Consider the following 22,316-nt stretch of genomic DNA (forward strand, 5'->3'; position numbering starts at 1 on the left):
TATAACTTCAGGGTTCCTCTTCTCCTGTAGAGCCAACGCCACTGCACATGCAGTGACATCAAGCCCTCATTGTGTTGCTTTGTGAGAACGTGGCATGCAAAACTTGGTCAGATATAAAGTTATATATATATTACACACCTCACACATGTGTGCATACACACACACATAAATATATATACACAAACATATATACATACTGTGGAGGGCTAACTTTGTAGCTTGCAAATACGGTAATATCTCAGATCTTTCACAGTTTGGACTTAGCATTTTCAGTGTACTTGCTTGGAGGAAAGAGGAATAGGTAGCGTGAACTACTGTGGTTATGTTTTCTATTCAGATACTTTGAGGTCAGAGGTCACACACCAAACTAAACTGCCCAAAGGAAGCATTGTGAGACATTGGGCACATGTAGGGCAGTGTCTTCCAGGCTCAGGTTCAGGCAATACATTTATCATTGAGCAGCAAAGGATGATATTCTCCTTATTTCTGCACAAAAGCCAGACCATTCTGGTTTCTCAAAACAGAACAATTATGGCACATTTGAATATAGCATGTTTGAAAAAGCTGTTTTTTTCCAGCCTTTTACAGAAAGACCAGGGTTGTATAAAGACTAGGGGTCCTGCCTGCTGCTTGCAAATTTCTGGCAGCCCTGACTTCCCTGGCTTCTGACCTGCCACTTGTCCATGAATTTTCTCTCACTCCTGAGTCCCTCTCGGTGATTACTGCCTTTGGATTTTGGTTCCCTTTGACTTTACTTCTCCTGGGGCTATGGATTCTTTAGTGTTCTCTCCTTGGCTTTAAGTACTGCATTCTACCACTACCTCCATTCCAATGCTACACCCTACTTCCACCCCATGCAGAGTGCAGTGCCCTGGGCCTTGGCCTGTCTAGTAGGAGGCACTAGACAGAAATTACTAAGTGAGATTGTGTGTCTGGCTAGCAGTGCCTTGCTAGGTGACCAAGGCCAAGTCACTTACCTATCTGAGGTTCAATTGTCTCATTTATTTAATCCAGCCTCAGGAACTGGATTAAACAATCAATAAAGAGGCCATTGTTATGCCTCAGACAAATGATGATGGGTTTGCCAAAACAAATGCAGCTACGGTCACTTCAATACACAACAAACCAAGCTGCATCATGAGCTATTAGACTCTCACTTACACTGGGAAAGAGGGAGATTCCAGGAGAGTGAAGAAGAAAAATAATAGCAGAGAGAGGAGTTAAGTGCACCAAGAAAGAACATCAATGTTTCAAACCACATCTTGAGCTGTCCATTTTTTCTCAATAGTTTCCCTTAGGCCAATCACCAACTTGCCTTGGGAAGTGAATTGGCTGCATGGCAACAAGAAAAATGATATTTGAGGAAAATTTTGCAAAGCTAAACCCAAGAGAAACAATGCCAAGCAAACATTAAATATTTTCAAAAGCATTTTATTCTGCCCATGGTAATTTCCTGAGTATATATTGCAAGATCAATGCCCTCTATGACTCCTCTGAATACCCTCCTCACTGTGTTCCATTGTAGAAGGATCTTAAGTCATACAGACCCCAAAACTCTGTTCTACAGAACATCAACATCTACAAAAACAGGTTAGTATATAATTCCATGGGTGGGGAAAGGATTATGTGATAATAGATGCTGAAAAACGCTAAAGTTTTTGGGATTCACAATGCACCTTAGCCCGCTAAAGAATCTGAAAAGACTTTCAGGGAAAAACTTGTATAACTTATCTGGGTTCCGTATATGCTACTAGATCCCTAGAACTCTTCCATTTCACAGGAACATATATTTTGAGAAATTTTATTGTGGATGCTATATTAATTTTCTAGGGTTGCTTTAACAAATTAGCAACAACTGGGTGGCTCAAAACAACAGATATTTATTCTGTCACAGTTCCGGAGGCCAGAAGTCTCAAACCAAGGTGTTGGCAAGTGCACACTCCTTCCAAACACTAGGAAGGAATCCATTCCTTGCTTCTTCCAGCTTCTGATGGCCCCAGGGACTCCTTGGCTTGTGGCTGCACCATTCAAACTTCTGCCTACAGGGTCACATTGCATCCTCCTCTTCTGTTTCTCTCCACTTATCAGAATACATGTGGTTGCATCTAGGTCCCTCTCAGACAATCCAGGATAAGCTTCTTGTCTCCATATCCATTTAAGGTCATATTTCTTCTTAACACATAAGGTTATATTCACAGGTTCCAGGAATTAGGGTGCAGACATATGTTTTCAGTGACCACCATTTAACACACTACACATGTTAATTGATAAACATCAAAGTGATAACTTGAACTTGATTCAATTTAATTCTACTCAGCCATCATCTGATGAGCCTATAGTATGTGCCAAGCACTGTCTTAGGCCAGATCATAAAATGATTCAAAGCCTAATTATTACCCATAAGCAATTTACATCCCATTGGAGGAAATGGACATGACAGTGAACTAATACCATGCAGAGTGATAGGTGCTTATAAAGTTATAATCAAAGCAGAACTGAGGAAGGGATTACTTCTTCCTAGGGAAGTAGGGAGAGCTTTCCAGAGGAGGAGATCATTCCATTGAGATTTGAAGAATGAGTGACAGTTCCCCAGGCAGAGCACCAAGGGAATTTCAGGTGGAGGAAACAGCATGGTCAAACATACAGATCATGGTGATAGAAGAAACTTGTGAAGATAAAATGAAAAAATGCATGCAAAGCTACTAGCACAATACTTGGCACTCAGCAACGTTACCTGTTTTTCCTAAACTAAAGAGGGTAGAAGCAGGAGATGAGGCCGAAGTCTTAGGCAGGCACCAGACTGCTCTAAACTTAGTTTGGTGTATTTGTGTCTTTATGTGTATCCATATGAACATGGACAGGGCCATAGAGAGGAACTTAGAGAAGGTTCCATAAGAATGGGGTTTAGAAAATTATGTATGCAAATAGAAATAAAAACCAGTAAACTTCAGCCAATAGACATTTTGGAAGAAAGAGAATGGATTTAGTCAATAGCTAGATGGTTGGTTGACTGAATTTATTCATTAAAGCAAACAAACACACGCGCACAATAGTTAGTCTGCAGATACTTCCACAGTAATTGGGGAGCAGTTGCGTCACTTACATGGGACTTAATTTTTTTGGTCATGCGTCAGTACATGCTCTCAAAAGCCTCATGGAGCAGTGCTATGCCCAGTGTTGAGAGCCTGGCACTCAAATGGCACTTTAGAATGCTTGTTTCTAGTAATAGTCTCCACCTTGATGAATGGCCTTATTTTAATGACATTGGTATGTTGGCTGGGATGGAACTGGAGCTGGGTCTGCCAACTTCTGTTGCCAGTGAGACATTTCTCACCTGGTAACCATCATTTGCAAGGGCCTGGAGTTCATGAAGCTAAATTTTGATAGAAACAACTGAGTTTTCCCATGAGTCCTTGGGTGACCTTTTAGGTCTCAGCTCAAATTTCATTTCCTCAGAGGTTTCCATTCCATCTAAAATAGCCCCACTCTGAGTCCAGTTTATCTTTACTACTGCACTCTGTGCTTTACCCAAACTACACCTATCACAGTCTATAATATCCGGTTCATTCATGTTTTCATGTGTTTATTTTTACTTTCTCATCTACTAGAATGTAAATTCTGAGGCCAGTACCTCCTCTGTCTTGTTCAACTTTATAGTCCCTACACATAGAACAGGACCTGGCATAGTTGTTGGTCAATAAATATTTCTCAAATAAATGCGTGAATGAAGACTGGAATCAGGGAATAATTAAACTGAAAAGGGGTCAGAATGGATGCTATAGGAAATAAAAGGTAATGAAATATTCCCTTTTAGGAATTGGATCAACCACTTCAGAATAAGTAACATAGCACAGAAAAAAATTAGATGTAAATGGTCACTCATAGAATGGGCTCTCACTTGAACTTTTTGAAGGAGTTCCCACAATAACTTTACCTTTGACATTTAACAATTGTCCATATTCTGTTTGTGAGGAATGTTTTGTACAGGGAAGAGCCAGACTGGATCGCTCAAAATCTGATCTTCATGATGCAAACAAACTTCTGGGGTCATTTTTCTAAAAAATAAAAGAAAAAGTTCATCTTACTTGCAAAAAAATGATAGAGATTAAACAGTATTGCTTGACTCCCATAAATAAATGCAAATCATACTTACTGAAACTGAAAAAGAGTAAGTTCTAAATTGATTATTTAACTAAGATATTAGGAAGCAGTGAGTATTTCAAAACATGTCCCAAGTTTCTGACATAGAGGAATTAGCCTCTAGGAGCCTGACATTTTATGAGTGACTGCGTTAACCTAAGTGACAATTGAAGATCATGGAGCTGCACAGAGGGAGAAGAAAAATAATGGCACAACTTGCCCTAAGGAAAGTAATTTATTCCAAGAACAATTCTAGAAGATTATACTTAAAATATGCTGTGGCTATCCCAAACATGAGATGGTAGATAATTACAGGCAGTAAAGATTAACCAAAAATAAAGTCATACAAGATGGACGTCATTTCTACTTTTATGAGAGTTGCTTGTATCTCTCCTCATATTGTGACTTTAAGCCTCTGAACTTGACCCTATCTTCTGGGATTATGCCTAAAGATTGGGTCCTTGGCCAAGCAAGGCAGGCTTGAGACAATTACACCAGGAGGTCAAGCTTCTTTCATAGGAATTTAGCAAGGCTTTTAACTACTTCTCATGAATAGTTTTAGGCAAAATTAAGGCATGTAGGCTGTTGGATTCATTTCTTTGAATAAATCCACTCAGAAAAATATTAAGTAATATATTAGGTGTCAAAACGTTGGAGAGATCTGTACTACAGAACCTCAGCTTTCTGAACTTGACCCCCTTCTATCCAGTATGTTTAGTGAACATATAAATGAAGACACAGACAGCATGTGTACCAATCTTGCAGACACCAGAAAACTAGAGTACCTTCTCAGGTATTAATCAGCATTCAAAAAACTGGCAGAAGGGTCAAAACTGAACAATTCAATGCTTCAGTTTAAGGGAAACGTTTAACTGCAGGTTAAATAGAACAGATCTGACTAAGCAACAGTTCTTGGGGAAAAAAGACAAAGAGTTTCAGTTACCTGCAAATTCCATATGAACTAGAAGCAACGGGGTTTGTAGAATAAAGTATGCATTCACAACCATCCAGCACTGTAATTTCAAAGCTAAATAAGACCAAGCCTGGCTTAATTAATATTTTTGAGTGAACGAACAAAGGAACAATTTAATAAATGAGATAACTAAAAAGTAATTTTAAGGTTTTACTAGGCAAAACTGGTCATTCAAAGAGTTTTATCAAGTATTTCTTCACAATTGTAGCTGTAAATATTCGATAGCTTGCTTTATAAAGTAGTAAACTCCGCAAAGTTGGCCTTATAAAAGTAAATGGTGCCCTACCTTACAAAGAAGCTTTGAATTGCATGAGGGAATTGGGCCGGATGACTTCCAATGCTCTCTCCATCTTAGGATTCTCTTGAAATATTTTTCACCGAGAGATGGTAGAGATGACATCCACAAAAGAAGGGATTTCTTTTTCCAGACCAGAAGGGAATCTGGTGAGCACTCTTCTTCACCCTAGGACAAAAAAAGAGGGAGAGAGAGAGAGAAAAAAAAAAATAGGGGTTAAGTTACAATGACCTAGATAAAATCCTAGCTCTTCCACCATAGAATTGTAAACTTTGAACCTGTTAGTTATCTCTCTAAGTAAGTCCAGGTCTTCTCGTCTATAAATTGGGAATAATATTATTCCCTAGACAAGATGGTGTCCTGGCAGAAGAAGATAAAGAATATAGCATCTAGCATTAACTAAATGTGCAACAGCTAGTGTTCAAGGTGAAATCTATGTGTTCAAGCATAGGTCATGGCTGAGTGAGTCCCTGGGGGCAGTTATTTGTCTCTTGTCCTGCCCTTCTGGAAAAAAATGCATCAAATTGCATTTATTTTGTATGTTGTACATCCTATTATAGATATTTCTTTCTTTCTAAGATTGGCTTAGCTTTTCTCATTTTCCTCCTATAAAGGCCTTGATCTTTAAAACATAAACACACACAAAGAGACAGAGAGAAAGAGACAGGTAGAGAGAGAGAGAGAGAGATTTTTTGAAACCCTGAAGTTAATTTTATTTTGGAAATAGATGTGCCCACCAAGTCAAGCCACTCACAGATAAGCATTTCCCTCAATCATTTACAATTAAAATTTCCTCAAAACTAAGATTCAGACTATATTTGCAAGGTTGCAAAGATACGGTTTCTCTTGGGCACACAGATTTTGCAACTCAGCAAGCTTCAGAGGAATACCTGAAAGTTAATCACACCTTGGATATACTTTTGCATTTCCTTTGCATGAGCATTACATTTTGAAAAACAAGAATCAGCATGTTTGCTAGGTAAAATACAAAATGTTTTTAAAATATAGTTTCTGTTAAACATCTCACAAGTCCTTCTGAGATCATTTTCAGAGTGATGAACTCCTCTTAAGACAGAAATATAGTAAGTTGTATCCAGAAGAGAATAACTAAATTTCATGTACATTGACACAGAGAGCCACAGAGGGGAAGATAAACAATATCGCTATCACGCTAAGCAACTGCGTGGATCAACACTCCCTTCAACTCTCCTCTCATTACTGAGAGACTGTTTTTGCTGTGAAAGTGCACACCGTTCTGAAATTCCAGGTAAATGGAATCAGCTGTCATGGCAGAAACAAAGGACAAGGAAATTGACGTTTGTTGGCACTGTGCAAAGCACTGTGTTTTCTAATTTAATCCTCAGGACAAATCTATGAGGTAAGTTGCATTGGCCTCATTGTAAAGATAAGTTATTTGAGGGCTGCTGAGGTTAAGTGACTTTTTCAAACCAGGCTGACTTTTCAACTCACTGTGACTTTTCTTACTCACTGTGGTGAATAAGCGTAAGAAAATATTCATCCTTAGATTCATTACTGATTTTTTTTCCCGCTGTTGAAATAATTATTTTACTTTGCATCAAACATCTTTGAGTCTATTGTCAGGTATTTCTCATCCACATTTTTATTTTAAAATCAGGGCTAATGCAATTCCATTCCTAGATATTTACTCAAAGAATTTAAAACAGATACTCAAATAAGTAAATGTAACTCATGCTCACAGCAGCACAATTCACGATTGCCAAAAGGTAGAAACAGCCTTAATGTTCATCAACAGATGAATAGATAAACCGACTGTGGGACATATATATATTCTGTTGTGTATATATCTACAAAATAGAATAATATTCATCCATAAAAAGAAATGAAGTACTGATAACATGCTACGATATGGCTATATCTACAAAACATGTTGAATGAAAGAAGCGAAACACAAAACATCACGTATTGTATGATTCCATGTATGTGAAATGCTGTATCCAGAATTGATAAATCTATAGAAACAGAATGCAGATTGACAGTGGTCAGGGCTGTGGAGGAAGGGGTAACAAGAAAAAAATGCTTGATGGGTAATGGACTTTACTTTGGGGTGATGGAAATGTTTTGGAACTAGATAGAAGTAGGTGATGGTTACACTGAGTTGTCCACCTTAAAATGATTGATTTTATGTTTTATAAATTTCATCTCAGTGAAATTTAAATCAATTATAAATTGATCTTTTAAAGTCAGAACTAATGACCTTTCATCCAAGATTGCTGCTGAGGGCTCTTCTGTTTCTTCTTTTCCAGATGGAGTCTTACTCTGTCGCCCACGCTGGAGTGCAGGAGCGATCTCGGCTGACTGCAACCTCCGCCTCCGGGGTTCGGCGATTCTCCTGCCTCAGCCTCCCTAGCAGCTGGGATTCCAGGTGTGCGGCACAGTGCCCGGCTAATTTTTGTATTTTTAGTAGAGACAGAATTTCGCCACGTTGGCCAGCCTGGTATTGAACTCCTGACCACAGGTGATCCATCCGCTCAGCCTCCCAAAGTGCTGAGATTACAGGAGTGAACCACCGCGCCCAGCAGCTGAGGGCATTTTCTTTGTTGAGGAAAGTAATAGTGATGATCAGATTTGTAATTTTCCTGTATTAAATGCCTAGAACTCTACAGTCAACAGATGGCGCTCTAGTTCCAATTGTTACAGAAGTTCTCTGCCCATCCCCAAGCAAAGGGTTGTTTTCATCAATGAAAAGAGAATAAACACTGTGCTTTAACTTTTTTACGTAGCTAAAAAAAATAAATAAAGCGTCTTAATTCCTTTCAGAAATTACTTTCAACTCAATTATGAAGTTAATATTAGCGACTTTTAGAACAGAAGTCATACTTGAAAATACTATGCGGATCAAAACAGCAGATAGAGTTTTAAAAAGCAACAGTTTTACAAGCAGATAGACCTGGATTCTAATTTAAACCCTACCATTTGCTCACTGTGCGTCCTTGAGCAATTTGCTGAATCTCTTTGAATCTCAGTTTCCTCTTCTGCAAAATTTTGACAATAATACCTACTTCTGAAGGTAGTTTTGACAATTAGAAATAATGTCACATGCTTTGCAAAACATTTAGTATGTAGTAACTACTCAGAAAGATATAGCTATTCTAATTAGTGACAGAGAACATACAAACATACAGGTAGGATTTATCTGCCTTAGATCACATGTGTTTAAATGAGTTTGAAGCATCAGAGATCTAGTTGTAAATTCTGAGTAAGCTGAAAGTGTTATATGGTTATGCTTTCTCTAAACCAATCATTGAAGTGATGCCATATTAATATGGCAGAAAGTTTGTAATATATTTTTAGGTAGAGAGAAAAAAACAGATTATAAAATGGTAATATAGTGTCATCCCAATTTTGCTTAAAAACAGTATACATCTAGTAAGATATAAACCAAAATGTTAAGGTTAGTTATCACTGGTTTATGAGACTATAGTTTATTTCTATATTTTTAACACTTTTCTGCATTTTAATATTTTCTATAATAAATAAGTATTCATTTTTCATGACAAAAAGAAATGTCATGTAATAATTTGAAGTCAAACATATATCAAATATTGATACTGCAAAAGTTTTCTTTTGTGAACCAGTTGAATCCATAGAAGGACCGCTCTCAGAGCTCAAACACAGTGCTCCAGGGTGCTACCTGCTGCTTAGAATTCTCCATAGGAGAAACGAGAAAAAAAAAAATCAAGCCCAGTTATGCTTCTCTGTGCCAGTTTTTCAAGCCAGCATATATAGAAGTATCTAGAAGATATACAAATGATTAGGAAGCAGGAAGTTCAGCCAGCCACATTATTTAGGATCATGTCAAACACATCCCTAAAAATTAAAAAGTAATAATGATTTCAGTATTTCTTATTAATCTTAATTTGTAAGACAAGGCCTTTGTATAAATTCATAATAAATTTAGGAGTATTTGTGAAAAATTTTAAATACAATATATACTTTGACCAGCAACCCCACTTCTTGGACACTGACCTATAGAAAGACACATTTGTGTACCAAGTTTCATGGCCAAGAATTGTACAGGAAAACATTGTAAGAACAAAGATTTCCACTAAAGGGGAAATGATTTTAACATTATGAGACATTTATACCATGTAATGTTATGCATCTGCCAAACAGAATGCTATAGACTTCTACATATGGACATAGAATGATCTACTACACGTATTAACTGTAAGAAAAATAAGCAAATTCAAGAACTATTTCCCAAAGAAACCCCTTTTATGTTTTAATAAATCTATATGTGTGTATAGATTTGTATATTTATATATGTAAATACATAGAAATATTGAAAAGGTCTAGAAAGATACATACCCAATTATTAACAATGACTATGTCTAGGAAAGGTAGTTTTTAAAACTTTATATTTTCTGAATTGTTTTAATTCCTTCATACACACACATTTCCATTTATAAACTTGAATTCAGTTGAACTCTTGGCAGGGATGGAAGACATGGTGTCCATCTAGCCACAGAGACATAACTGATAGCTCAGACTGGTAGGAGAATCAATTAACTCACTCATTCAACAAACATTTATTGAATATTTACAAGATGCCAAGCCTATGCTAGAAACTGTAGGTGCAAAAATGAAAATAGTAAAACATTGTCTCTGTCTTCAAATTTTCCACGAAGGTATACATACCTCATTAAAAAAATCTGGATTTTCACTTGTTCTTTATCTTATATGTTTTTTATAAAGTTAGTAGAAGCAATGGTTTCTTAGTGTTGCAGAAAACGCAGTAATGAATCATTAACAATGAATCAACAGTGGCTCGAGGAAACATCTTTATGACTTACATCATTAAGATTTGAAGAATTGATTCCGCTCCCACCTCCTAACATATACCCTTCTTCTACCCCTAAGCTCACAGTTGATGCCAAAATCTCTTTATTGTGAGTTACACGGAGACAGGAGCAGTGACGCAAGCTACCTGAAGTCTGCTAAATCCACTGTTGCCCTCTCGGTAAACCAGTATGACTGCAGCAACAGGAAGGACCACAAGATGGCAGACTGGAAACGAGTCATGGAGCCTACAGCAGGCGATGAGGTGCTACAGCCAGTGGAATCCCGTAGCCCTGGCATCTGAAGAGAGACTGGGAAGGGCTTTATAGATCTGTTGAACGGAGGGATCAGAGCGAAGAACAATTTTGGCACCACTCTAGTGCTTGCTCACATCTCTTAGTGTTCTATTTAGTTGTTTTTACCATCTAAAAAACAAACCATGTTCATCTCTTCTTCCCACCCCAAATAGATAGTCATACTCATCAAAATCAATCATAGCTTTCTAGTTTAGTATGATTGAGTAGCAGAATTTTTAAATTGGACAGGATCTCCCCAAATTTGAGGATGAGGTGCTTCATGCATAGGGAGGAGGCAGAAAGAAAGATAGGGACCTGGTGGGGCAAAGAAGCACAAGTCCACATTGTCATAAGGAAAGGCTCTTTTCATGGTGTATGGGGACTAGGGTTGAGAAATTATTTTCAGGAAGTTGTGTGAGTAAGGCCAAAACTGTAATTTTCCAGACTTTATACCTGTGCATGCAGAGAAACATAGGTAAAGATGTTGAGTAATGTGAAAGTGTACATTGGTGCTGCTGTTCTTATTTAAGCAGATAAAGTATCTACATAACCTATGACCCAGCCATTTCATTCCTGGGCATATATCTCAAATAAATCCTCACACAGGCTTGTAAGCATATACGCACAAAGATGACAGTGTGGTTTGTAGTGTCCAGCAACTGGAGGTAACCTGGGTGCTCATAATTGGGAGAGTAGATAAGTAAGTTGTGGCTTACAGATATTTACAGGATCATGCATAAAAGGGCAAATGGCCAAGCAGCACATATTTTGACCTGCCAACACGGTGTTGACCAGGAAGGCTCTTGGAGACAGAAGGAGCAGACATCTGGGACCTCCAATATTGTCCTATCATACTCTGAGACAGTGCACAGCAATCTGGCAGGGCCAACTGTCTGACTCTAGGAAAAGGACATTGAACCTTGAGCTAGGAGGTTTGAAAGCTGTGATTGAGGTGGCATTGGCCTCTTTTGAAAAGCAAAATCCCAAAGTGTATTTTGAGAACATTGATAATTTGTTGTCAAGACAAGTTGCATAAAAAGCCGGCCAGGCACGGTGGCTAATGCCTGTAATCCTAGCACTTTGGGAGGCTGAATGGGTGGATTGCCTGAGCTCGGGAGTTCAAGACCAGCATAGACAACATGGTGTAACCCTATCTCTACTAAAATGCTAAAAAATTAGCCTGGCATGGTGGTGCGTGCCTGCAGTCCCAGTTACTTGGGAGGCTGAGGCATGAGAATCACTTGAACCCGGGAGACGGAGGTTGCAGTGAGCCGAGATCACACCACTGCACTCTAGCCTGGGCCACAGATCAAGACTCTGTCAAAAAGAGAAAAAAAGGCAAAAGTAGAATAATTAATACTGTGTGGTATAGACACAGAGTCAAATTTATTGACCAGAACAGAATAGACATCAGGAAGAGAGTACACCCGTGAAAGACTAAATGCACAAAAATACAGAAGTCTGACATTGCCAGACATTGGTAAAGATTTGAATGAATGGATATTAATACACTTCTGATGGGAACACACATCAAATTAATCGCTTTGGAAAACAGTTTGACACCTTCATATCAAGTTAAATAGTTTACATGCAAAGACCAAGCAATTCCACTCTTAGGTACCCTAGAAACTAGAAGAATTGTTGGGCATGTATACCAACAGAAATGAATAAAACATGTATCACAGTATCCTTCGTATCAGTAAAAATTGAAAAGAAAAAAAGAAAAAACCTTCCAATTTCCAACAACAGGAGAGCGACTAAATGAATTATATTATAGAATAATTATGCAGTGGAATATTACACAACCTAAAAATGAATGAACTAAAGCTACTCACAAGCATAGAAAGACATTTTAGAAACATAATGTGAAATGAAATAAGTCACAGAAGATGACATATAGCATGATACAAATAGAATGTTCAAAATCAAGCAAAAGTATACAATGCTATTGTTGGGGAAACATTAACTAAAAAGAACTAAACTACTTCTAAAAATGTAAGAGAATGACAAGCAAAAAATTTAGGAGAGGAGTTAGTTACCTCTTAAAACGGAGGCACAGGCTGGGCTTGGGGACAATCACATTCCTGCAAGGGCTGACTGAGGTAAGATCAGTGATGGAGTCACAGATATGCCTTATATAACTTACGTAAATGTTATTGTGATTTTTATACATTAGTTATTACATTAAAAATGTTAACATATGTATTAAAAGTAAAAAATAAAATCCAGACATTAATGACAGGATGTATTCAGGCATGTTTAGCAGTTCACTTTTCTCCTGTATTTATTTCCTTTAATACTTCCTTAAATGTACAAGGGTTAAACATCATGCTCTTCAGATTCTTTCTCACAGGTATTCTGTCAAAGACAAACAGGGGTAGATTCGGAGAAAAAAAAGGAAAATCAAAGAACACTTCCAGGTACAATAGGGCCCTGAAGAAACAAGCTTTAATCTGTCACTATGGTAAAGGTGAACTTCAGATAGTAAAGAGAACTTCATTTTCTCTTTACATCACTTTGTCTGATTGAAAAATTCCACATACATATGTTTTAGTCATTCAAACTAGCCCATCAATTTAAGGGTAGGTCATGAGGTCCTGCTATTTGTAAAATTTTAACTTGCAACAGGATATCTCTGCTAGCCTACAGAGTAGAGCATGGGCAGATTTGTGCATTATTGGTTTGTGTCTGCTGCCCATAATTTAACAAAACTTACTTAAAATTCTGAAGGACTACTGAACAAAATGTGCTTGTCTTTGGATAACATAAAATTTAAATTCTCATTTTAAGTATTTAGCCTATTGTTTTTTAATGTTTGACACCTTAGACCCTTGTAATTTTGCAAAGATTCGCATACATTTGGATCAAAAGCAATTCGGCTAACTTTTTATTTTGTATAATATCATTCTCAGCCATATTTACTTCTTAAGTCACGTTTTTCCTGAATACCAGACTTCTTTAGTAGACGCTGAGGAATGAAAGCATGATATAAAGAACACAGGATTTAGAGTGTAAGGACATGAGTTTAAGTCTGACTTACTAAATGGTTCAAGTTTCTTGGCCTTTCTGGGCTTCAATTTACTCATCTGGAAAATGAAGAAAATAATTGCATTAGTCAAGATTTTTTTTGTGTGTAATTCAATTCAATTTGTTTGTCAATTCAATTCAAGATCACTTAAAAAACAAATTCAGGAACTTCACATTGCTGGAAGTTCACTAGTCAATGCAATTAGATCTAGAACATCATAAGTCTCTTTCCCCATCTCTATTTTCTGCCTCTCTCCAAATACTCAATTTTTATTCAAACAAACTTTCATCATTTGGTGGGAAAAACTACTTCTAATTGACCTAGAGTCACATTCTTCCAGTTCAGCCAATTCAGGAGGATTTTTTTTTTAAAAAAAGGATAATTCTCTCACCCAACATCAGATTGATCATTTTAATGCTCATTTCTAAGCCAATTACTGCTCCAAGAACTATAGGCTGTTATAACTGGTCTACCTGAGCTCACATGCTCACCCCTGAGAACAAAGCAGTAGATATACTAATTGACAGACTCACCAGGGCCACTCGTTTTGGACAAGAACAGATCCCCACAGCAGGCAGAAGTGATGTAGAGCTGAAACTCAATTTTCCACTACAGTAGTAATTTCACTAGCTAGAGTGTTACAATGACTGAAAATTTGGGACACAGCACTTTTTATATTGTAGAATACATTACATCTTTGGTTAAGGTGATTTTTTAATTTAAAAATGTATGAAAATATTCAAAGAGAGAACATAAGATCCTATTAAAGTAAGGCATCTGTTCAAAACAAGTCATTTATTGTGTAAGATTAGACAAAAGGCTATATATTTACAAAGCAAATTATATAAAAATGAAGGAAATAAATATTAGTTTTATGTTTAATATAGTTTTTTTGAGAAATAAAAGTCATCATAAAATCTCCAGTGACTTTAAGTGCCCACAATAAACTAAATGTCTAATTTTCTATCAAGAACTAAATGTGCTCAGGGGTGTGAACATGTCATGATTGCTTAGCTTAATGGGTGGGAAGGAAATGCACTCTTAACTAGAGGGAAAATTTTTTCTAAAGATCATTGCAACATTTATAGAACTACACACAATTTTATAAAATTGAATGGTTGGAAGTAACCTGCAAAGTTCATCATCTTTGCTATGGCTTTAGAATGACAATCAATGAAATATTAAAAACTATTTTGAAATAGATTTTTTAAATGTCTTCCAGGGAGACCCTCTCTGGGGAACCTATGTTTCATATAATAAATCAAACTCCATCTTCACCTCTTCCCTTCCAGTAGCCAGGAAATAATTGGATTACACTACAGCTCCCAGGGCAGTGGTTCTCAAACTGGATTATTCATCAGAATCACTTGGGAAACTTCATAAAATATAGACTTCCAGTCCTACTCTAGACATACCGAACCAGGGTCCAGGAATCAGTCCTTTTTAAAAGCCTCCCTAAAGTGTCAGTCTGGAGCTACTTTGATCTATGCACTGGCTTTGGGGAATCACAGAGTTTAGGACTCTAAATAATAATTATATATATATATATATATATATATACACACACACACACATATTATTCAAGGGATATATATGCAGGTTTGTTACATGGGTATACTGCATGATGCTGAGGTTTGCGACATGAATTGTCCCATCATCTTGGTAATGAGCATAGTACCCAATAAGTAGTTTTTCAGTCCATGCCCTGCTCTACCCCTCCCCCTTCTAGTAGTCCCTAGTGTGTACTGTTCTTATCTTTATGTCCACGTGTATTCAGTGTTTAGCTCCACTTATCAACGAGAACATGTGGTATTTGGTTTTCTGTTCCTGCATTAGTTCACTTAGGATACTGGCCTCCAGCTGCATCCGTGTTGCTGCCAATGACCTGACTTCATTCTTTTTTATGGCTGCATAGTATTCCATGGTGTACACATCCACTTTTTCTTTATCCAATCCACCATTGATAGGCACGTATATGGATTCTATGTCTTTGCTATTGTGAATAGCATTGTGATAAACATACAAATGCAGGCATCTTTTTGATAGAATAATTTATTTTCCTTTGGATTTATTCCCAGTAATTGCTTTGAGCACTATGGCCATTTTGAGGATATTGATTCTTCCAATTCATGAGCATGGAATATTTTTCCATTTCTCTGTGTTGTAGGACTAAGGAGGTATTTGATCATGACTCTAAGATGTCATCGTCAAGAGAAATGTATCTCCTATTTTATCAGGTACTGGGAGAGAAACAAGCAAGCTGTTTTTACTTTTCTTGTTTTTTCTTTGAGACAGGATCTCACTGTGTCATCCAGATTGGAGTGCAATGGTGTGATCACAGCTCACTGCAGCCTCGATCTCCCAAGCTCAAGTGATCCTCCCACCTCAGCCTCATAAGTAGCTGGGACTAAAGGCATGTGCCACCACACCCAGCTATTTTTTTTAAATTTCTTCAGAAAAACGAAGTCTCACTATATTGCCTAGGCTGGTCTCAAACTCCTGACTTCAAGAAATCCTCCTGCCTCAGGCTCCCAAAGTGCTAGGATTACAGGCATGAACCACCACTCCCAGCTATGTTTTAATTTTTGAAGTTCTAACTATATGAAGGAAGTCTGTGACTCTCTCCATTTTCTAATTTTACCTTCAGAATATTGATGTTAATATTATGAATATTGACTATTAAAATATTGATATTGGTATCCAATTCTAAAACCTCTACAGGCAATAAATTTTCTGTTACATGCTCTGGATGCTTGAAAGTGCTACAAAAAGAGATGGAATTATCAAGAAGAGACAAAACAATAAGTAGACAAGTTCCCCTCATTTCATAATAGAGAGAATTTCCTGAATTTATTAAGAGTCGTTCCATCCTTTCTGAAAAGGTTATCAGTTCACATCCAAATGGGAAACTATCATGAAGTTATTAAGTACATGATGCTGAAGAATTTTAAAGAGATCAAGCCATGTAAAAGATTTTTTATCCTGCTTTTCTCTGTTTGCAATACATTATAAACATTTTCCATGCAGTTATAATTCTTCATGTATATGTTGGAATGTACATGGCATATATGCATATGCATATACATAATCTATATATAAATGCATCAAAATACTAGCATGTTAGCAATAGTGGGATTAAAAATAATTTTAACTTTATTCATTTTTGTGTTTTTCAACCTTTCTACAAAAATATATTAAAGAATTAAAGAAAAATACATGCTTTATAGCTTTTTAAAATAAAGAATAAAAAAAGCCTTTTTTCTCAAGGCTGGTAAAACAAAGCATAGAGTACCTTATACATAGAAAAATAAAATATGAATCTTTACCTAATAGGGAAAGTTTCCAGGAGAAATTAGGAAGGACCACTTACTATCTGTTTCTAATTGGAATTTATATCCAGAATCAGCCCCTATATTAATTCTCTTTTAGTAATTTTCTAATATTTCTAATGGGATGTATTACTTTATAAACAAGAAAAACACGATTTTTAAAAACTTGAAATCACAACTTTTGCATTAAAAGGAACTGTTTCACACTGGATTATTCTGTTACTGGAGATGCAACACCGTTACCTCTTGCTCTTACTCTGTTATTGTATCTCTTGGTATGGTTCTTATATTTTGCTTTTTCTTTATTATGGAGTTCCTCTTTTTAGAATATTGGCACAGTTTTACTGTGGTCTGCTCCAGAATACAAATCTGTGCCCTACATTCAATAGTATCCATTCTCAGCAAAAGCCTAACCAGACAATCTCATAAGAGGATGAATTCCTACCAATCACTTGCGTAGGAGATTAAGAGATAGCACTTACTTCTTTTTCTTTTTCTTTCTTTCTTTCGGGGGGGATTGGGGGTGGGGGGACGGAGTCTCGAGTCTTGCTCTGTCGCCCAAGCTGCAGTGCAGTGGCCCGATCTCCACTCACTGCAACCTCCGTCTCCTGGGTTCAAGCGATTTTCCTGCCTCAGCCTCTCGAGTAGCTGGGATTATAGGCACGTGCCACCATGCCCAGCTGATTTTTGTATTTTTAGTAGAGACGGGGTTTCACTATCTTGGCCAGGCTGGTCTTGAACTCCTGACTTCAGGTGATCTGCCTGCCTCAGCCTCCCAAAGTGCTGGGATTACAGGTGTAAGCCACCACGCCCAGCCCTAGAGATAGCACTTATTTCTGATAGCCAAGCAACAGCCTTAATATATCTAATCATGGCACTCAATGAGGTAAGTGCTTTGAGTTCTACTACTGGAAACACTTCAATATGCAAGATTCACTGAGTGCCTCAGGTAAGACATGACTGATGAGAAGTACTTATTACCACATCCAAATGGACGAGGTATGGTTTCATCATCATCATCACCATCACCACCACCATCTGTTTTGCACATTGCTACATCTCAAGTGCAAAGAAGAGATACTCAATGATTTCCTGCAAAGACTCACCTGGCAAGTAATATACATTAATATGAACCATCTCCCACCCATCTTCATGAAAGCAATTGATATAATGTTTGACTAACTCTCTTTCTCATATAATTCAAGTACTTATTCTAACACTTTTAAAGTATCTACTCTGGCACTTATCAGCTAACTGGGGAGGGAAAGGGAGAACAAGAAAAGGATAACCGTGATAGGCAGATTGGGATGCAAGAATAGACCAGGTAGTACACAGTTCAGCTGTTTAGCAAAGGAATTGACTGTCCCAAGTATTAGCAAAAGAATTGATTGGCCCAAGTAAGACTCACCACTGTTGACCCCTTGAGCAGCTGGGAGCATTCACTCCCCTGTTCCTCAGCTCAGTCTCCCATGCCATGGCAGGGGAGAAGCCCTTCAAGCAGCTTCATAACAGAGTCAGTGTTTGCTTTATCTGAGGGCAACATCCTACCACAATTCCCATAATAAATAGACTGCACAAGAGTGAGAAGCAGCTTCCTGTGCTAGATAAAACCAAGTTCCTGATACCTGATCACATCTGCATGAGTAAACTGACAAAGGTTCTTTGCTTGGCCAAACTTTAATCAGGCCTTTGAACCTTCTCCTAGGCCCATCTGTGCACTTCCTTGTAAAATACAGTGTTAGCAAAGAGCCCTCTTAAGTCAGCTTAGCAAGACTCTCCCCACCCTCAGTATCTGATTACCTTTGATATCTGATCAGGTTCCTTATCCTCCACCATCCCTCAGGTGATGTTTGATCACCCTGGCCTGTCTTCAGGAAGAATCCTGTTAGGTCGGTTTAGTCAGAATCCCCCTTACCCTGATGTTTCCCCTAGTAACTGTCCATCCATTACCCCACACCCTGCTCTATGGCTATAAGTTCTCACTTGCCCATGCTGTATTCAGAATTGAACCCAATCTTTCTCTTCATGTGCAAGACATCTTTGCAGTGGTCCCTGTACCTATTTCAATGGTCCTGATACAGGTTTCCTTCCCATAATTTAACAAGTATTATTGATTTTTTTTTCTTTAACAGAACTCATTAAGACAATTAGAAGGCACTTACAACTCAATGCTAATCCAATCTTCTTCCTGTTGATGAACAAAGTATGGTGGGCATTTTCTCACTGATTTTTGAAGCATATGAATCTAAGAAGGATGGAGATGGATTCCTGTATGTGCTATATGCCTCTCAGGAGATACTTGGAATAAAATAGTCTGTGTAAGGTTAGAAAAATGCATCTATTCTAGAATTTCTGAAACACTTACTAAGGAAAAAAGGAATGTTATCAACAGTTCATCTAATCACAGATCATCCAAACAGAGGTATTCTCACCTAGGAGTTTTAGGAAGTTGTTTTTGTATTTTCAAACAGAGAAAAAGCTCTAAATGAGCACATTCAGCTTTGGATACTATATTATTTAACCTAGGCTATCTTGTTTTCAAATTTTATAAGCTTAAAAATAAAATACTTGACATTCTAAGTCACAAAAAGTATAAAAAAGAAGAATAGAAAGTGATTAATGAGGATTAAGGACATCTGGCATGGCTTTCTGTTGGAGATGAAATTTAAATTGAGTCTCACAAAAAGGGTGAGACTCAGACAAGCAGAAAAAAGAAAGATAAAATTCCATGCCAGGGAATGCAATAAGTAAAACTTTGATATCATAAATTTGCACACTCTATTCAAGAAACTATAAGAGAAGTATAAGGAGATAAGTCTGGATTCATAGATAGTACTTTGGGAGAATATTGCTTTAATTTTTTTTATTCATGTTTTATGAATATGAAATATTTTAAGCTTATAAAGAAATCCAGGAAGTATAGTATTGATAGTATAACAGGATAACTATAGTCAATAATAACTTAATAGTACATTTTAAATTACAAGGGTATAATTGGATTGTTTGTAACTGAAAGGATAAATGCTTGAGGTGATGAACACCCCATTTCCATGATGCGATTATTACGCATTGCATGCCTGTATCAAAACATCTCATGTACCCTATAAATACATACACCTACTATGTACCCATATTTTTTATTATTATTTAGAATAAAGTTACACAACAGAAAGCTATGTGCCTATCACAGACTTTAAATAGATGTTAAAATTTGTCATCTGTGCCTGGGCTGCGCATTTTAGGCCGGAGGCAGGCAGTAGCTTGAAGGGATAACACAACATCACGGGGCCAGCACAAAGTGTTTTCTTAGACTCTGAACTACACTCAGAGATTGGGAGGGAGGGAAAAGAAATGTGTAATAATTTCCCCAGTTAATCGTTTTTAACATTGTATCATTCTTAAATACTGATACATAATGGAGATAAGTAAAAGACTGATACAAACTTTTAAGTTAAAATATAAACTATCAAAGAAAACTTTTACATGCTGCATCTACACAAGGACTACATTCCCAGAACCCACACTAGACCCTCCCCGTAGGAATACACCTATTTCTCTCTTTTGCTGTTAAATAGACTTCTGTGAAGAAAATATGAGATGTTCTCTTTCGGGTCATAAGGACTCACTGAAGTAGTACATGTTTATGGAGCTTGGCATTCTAAATACTAAAATTACACTGTTTGCAACTTAAATTGAGTGTTATCCCATTAGTCCATTAAATAAGAATGGGCAGAAACCATGGAACATTCTGGAGTCTTTCTCTGGAGGCAAGAGAAGATTGCCCCTACTGAGTAATATATAAAAGAATGGCAGAAGATAAAAATGTTGCATTTTGATTTTGTCATGACTCATATGTGTTCAATTTAGCAGTTACTTACATGAAGTTTCAAGTGAGCAGTGCTAACCCTAACCTTTGTTCTTCTCCCTCCCGGAGGAGGGCTCAAGTCTCCAGGATGACATGAAGGGCAAGGAGGGAAATCCAGGCAGTGAGCTGCTCAGATTGCTCCATTCCTGGGCTGGCTTACGCATGGCACCAGGCAATCAAGCCTGAGTCTCTGTCTGCTCTTCTACAGTGTCCTCCAGGCCCTATTGTCAACCATGCAAAACAGATAATACCATGAGAAAACACAGTCACTGTTATGGATGGAGTGTTTGTGTCTCCACCTCCGCTTCCCCAGTTCATATGTTGAAGTCCTCACCTCCAGTGCGATGGTAGCAAAAAATGGGGTCTTTGGGAGGTAATTAGGTTTAGTTGAGGTCATGAGGAATTAATGCCCCTATAAGAAGAAGAGACATCAGAGCTTCCTCTCTCACCATGTGAGGACACATCAAGAGGACAGCTGTCTGTAAGCCAGGAAGAGGCTTCCTCAGAAATTGAATCAGCCAGTATCTTGATTTGGGCCTTCCAGCCTCCAGAATGTGAGAAATCAATGTCTGTTGTTTAAGCCATCCAGTCTAGGGTATTTTGTTATAGCAGCCCAAGCTAAGACAGTCACATCATTTATTAACGATGAAAGAACCCCAGAAGTTATCCGACTCTCACTCTTTGATTTACAGGATCATAGTGTAACAATTAAGATTATGAGATCTAGTTCAAAGACCCAGCTCTGCTACTTACTCTGTGTCTCAATATCTCCTTTGTAAAGTGTATATACTTTGTCACTTAGAGAACTGCTGTGAGAATTGGGTAATACATAGAGTACATTCAGAAGAGTGCTTGACATTATGTTTTCAGTGCTGGTTTTATTATATATTTGTATAAAACCCAAGAACATTCTAGTCTGTATTTCTTGTTTTGTATCCTCACAAATTCCTACCCAGTCTCATCCCCTTGGCAAGCTTATCAATTTACCTACATTCCCACCCAAATTAGGCATATACTTCCACCTCCCCACATTTCCAAGACCTTGTCATTTGTTGTTGGGGTGGTCTGATGGTCTAAACTACCTTATTTGGTGCCCTTGCTGCCCTTCCCTGGTGATAACTCTAATAGTAATTGATTTTCTACCAAGCATGCATAAAACATATCTAGAAGGTTTACAGCTAAAAATATTAACCTTGTTCTGTGTATTTTCTCTTGCACTAATACCCCCTAGCCAACGCTGAAACTGCCAAAAGTTTATTAATGTGAACTGCCAACCTCAGTGCCAGCTGCAGTTTCTCTTCTAAGAGACATTTTTCCAGGGCTTTTACCTCTAGGATGATCCAAGCGGGAGAAGAGAGAGAAAGCAGAGGAGCAATTTTAAAAGAACTATACAGAGAGGAGGGCTTAGATGGGTGAGAAACAAGAACCTGCTGCTGTATTATACAAAGAATGAAGAGAAAGACTGTCTCGGAGACGGGCTCACACTCATTTCTTGTGGACCTCCTGCCACATAACAATCCTGGATATATAGAAGGGCCCTCACCCCTTAATAGACAAGATCAAAGCAGG

General features: G+C 37.6%; 1 long non-coding RNA gene across 1 annotated transcript in view; it reads right to left on the reverse strand.

Annotated features, from left to right (window-relative positions):
- Positions 1–1,432: 1,432 nt before the first annotated feature.
- The window catches only part of LOC129393528 (uncharacterized), a 299,465-nt gene continuing 278,581 nt past the window's right edge, over positions 1,433–22,316 (reverse strand). Inside the window, exons 7-10 of the long non-coding RNA XR_010108853.1 lie at positions 13,566–13,611; positions 10,089–11,842; positions 5,400–5,576; positions 1,433–4,055 (exon numbers count right to left, since the gene is read on the reverse strand). This is a non-coding gene — a long non-coding RNA (uncharacterized LOC129393528). The remainder of the gene's footprint in view (positions 4,056–5,399; positions 5,577–10,088; positions 11,843–13,565; positions 13,612–22,316) is intronic.

This window comes from Pan paniscus, chromosome 10 (assembly GCF_029289425.2).
Source record: "Pan paniscus chromosome 10, NHGRI_mPanPan1-v2.0_pri, whole genome shotgun sequence".
NCBI classification, from domain to species: Eukaryota; Metazoa; Chordata; class Mammalia; order Primates; family Hominidae; genus Pan; species Pan paniscus.